The sequence below is a fragment of the Diachasma alloeum genome, unplaced genomic scaffold (assembly GCF_001412515.2).
Source record: "Diachasma alloeum isolate Michigan unplaced genomic scaffold, Dall2.0 Dall_scaffold_14958, whole genome shotgun sequence".
In the NCBI taxonomy this organism is placed as follows: Eukaryota; Metazoa; Arthropoda; class Insecta; order Hymenoptera; family Braconidae; genus Diachasma; species Diachasma alloeum.
In genome coordinates, this window is record NW_021682723.1 from 64,105 (window position 1) to 67,356 (window position 3,252).

The window sequence follows — 3,252 nt, forward strand, 5'->3', positions numbered from 1 at the left end:
CAAAAACAGGTAATCCATCATGCAGTAATCATGTATTATTGATAACCCTGAATATTATTCACTTCCATTTTGCGCAGCGTTCAGTTTACGTAAACACATCACGGCAAAACTGTCTCTTGTTAATCGTATATTCCGAATTCTTTCCATCATGAGATTCAATCCTATACACGTTATTAAGATCCTCATGGCAACATTTGAAGTGCTGAATCATGGCGAAACCCCTGTGACTAATGAAGAACGGGAATTGGCAACTCATTTCGAGAATATATTGCAACGAACTATGGAGGAATATAATGGGATGGAAATTATTGAAGAATCAACTCTTGATTTCCAAGAGCCATACAAAGACATCGAAATGATACCAATTGAGGATACAGAATTCCAAACACATCATAAAGAATCATCTGATAGTTGTTCAGAGGATGAGGAACTTGTAGATTATGACTATAAAAAAAGAGCAGTCGAATACTGGAGGAGTGCAAAAACAAAGAAAAATCTGTCTATAAAAACTGTTTCCAATAAATTCAAAAGAGTGAAATCGGTCCAGCAATTACGTCGTTGGGCACATCAAGTCAATAAAGGAGGAACTTATATGGAAAAGTTGAAACGAATATCAGAGTACACGTTGAAAAATATGAAAAATGCTATCGATGCGGGGCTAATTGTTCATGATGCCGACCTACGAAGATGGGCTCTGCAAGCTCAACGAGATATTGTATATCAAGATATTCGTTTCAAGGCCTCGGCATGGTGGCTACATTACTTCAAAAGAGCTCATCGCATCACATCTCGCAAGATTACTAAATTCGTCACACGTAAAACAATGGAAAATCAAAAAGATTTACAAAAAACAGCGGACGAATTCCTGCAACAGATCAAACCATATTTTGAGACTTATGGCTTGCAAAACATCTATAATTCTGATCAGAGTGGTTTCCAAGTAGAGACGCATTCGGGGCGAACTTTGGCGGAAGAGGGGTCTAAAGAAGTCTCATGCATTGTACAATCTGTAACATCAACGACACACAGTTATACCATACAACCCACCATATCAGCAGATGGAAAATTATTGTCACCTCTCTTCATTGTTTACAAGGAACCTTCNTCTGTAACATCAACGACACACAGTTATACCATACAACCCACCATATCAGCAGATGGAAAATTATTGTCACCTCTCTTCATTGTTTACAAACAACCTTCCGGAACGTTTGGTCCAAGGGTTCAGGACAATTTATTCAGACCTTCTAATGTTTACATAGCGGCTTCAAAGTCAGGGAAATTGACGTCTGGTAAGACGATATTTCAAACTTAAGATGTAACAAACTTGTTTGTACTGATTATAATGTTCATCCCATTGCAACTATTCCAGAGCACTTTAAAATTTGGCTGGAAGAAGTATTCTTTCCAAACGTGGGACCAAAAAGTCTACTGTTAATCGGTTCATGGAGTGGACATTGCTCTCAAGTGATAGAACAGGCAACTCCTCGGAATAAAGAATTATTACCTATGTTAATCCTCAAAGGAACTACGGGAAAAATTCAACCTCTTAATGTTGTAACGAGGCACATTTATTTATTTTTTATTATGTTTACGTCACTCTTTTCCCCACCACACTCTGCCCCCTAAAACTCCTGCCACGGTTGGACACCCGCATCCCCCAAGTACTCCCCCTCATCACCCTTTCCGCCCCTCCCCTGGAAGCAGAGACGAAGACCCTCGGAACATCGCATCACCGCCGAATCACTCATTTGCACGACAAGACCCGCGCCCTTGGAAGAATTTACGATGCTTCCCGTTGAAAATATCTACACCCTCGATGGCCCCCATTCATACGCTCCTGACCTAGCACCTCGACCCCCCCACGAAGAGCTTCGACAAGATTGCTCGAAAGGCGGAAACGGAGAAACCCGAATTACGGAAAGAAAGAAAGAGAAGTGAGGAGAAAGACTCACTCGCTACACAGCAGTCCCGTGTGTAACCACGTGTATCTTCGAGTTTCCCATTCTTGAGCCCTTGAAGACAGAAAACAGTTACGAGGAATTTTGGAAGTGTTTGGGTCATCTTCCCATTTGTTTTGGACCAAAACCCCGGAAGCTGGAATTGGAAGGAAGGCTCTCTATTGGCTGGATTTGCCTGGAAAGATTGGAAGTCGTGCATATCGGAAAACCCACGCTATACCCACGTAGTCGTGAGTACAAGTTACCTTGCCCATTTTCCCAGAAGTATTCCCTTTTCCCTCGATATTACCCCCCAACGGTGAGCCTACACTCTTTTGTTTCTTCCCCTTCAGTTATTAACTTCCCGACCCGAAGAGAGGAAGTTATTGTAATGACCCCGAAAATCGAAAGTGGAAATTTAAGCATTTCTTCACGTTTCATGACCTTTGGAANTTATACCCTAAAGAGGGAGTGCGCGAAGCGCGCGACCGGGCCTGATTTTTATTTTTATATTTAGTTGCATTCCCTCGACACGACTAGCTTCTCCCCTTTTTTCTGCATTAGAGTCACTTCCTTTTTACGTGTATAAAAGTTGCCTGGTCTCTTCCACTCCCTAGATCTCATTAAAGATCTTATTTACGTCTTTTGACGATCAGAATTGTATTTAGAGAAAATATAGGTAATTATTCTCAAATTATCCCTTATTTGTCCCTTTTCTTGACTCGCCTTAATCCTCTTTTCAGGAATTAGTCTAATAGAATCAAGAAAACGGTCACAATGTGTACGGCTTCAGGATTTGGAAAAATTACGTCCGTCATTTTTCAGATACGGTTGTTCTCTTAAATCATGATATCAATTTGCATGCGCGGAATAATGTGATCAAATTGCAATCTTTAGTCCATAATCAATTATCATCACCAAGGTATCAAAACCTATTTCGTTACGCTTGGTTCCAGAGTGGTTACATCGCTAAAAAACCAGAGGAATTTGATAATCCTGTCGATTTTGCGTTTGGACAATCTTNTCCTGTCGATTTTACGTTTGGACAATCTTCTAATCCAAAATGTGAAGTTGATGGTTGTCTAATGTTGTGGTAGTTAGATGCTCGTGGTGCAGAAAGTCTCTCTGCATTTTTTTGGTGAATATCATTTCTGTACTAATTATGTTCCCTAATAAACTATATATACATATATATATTTTGAATAATTCATAGTTTTCGACAAAATCAAACTTGCGCCTCTGAAAATTCCAGTTTCGAGCAAAAAAATGAAAAACCAGTTTCCGCATTTTTTTTGCATCGGGTGCTCTTCCT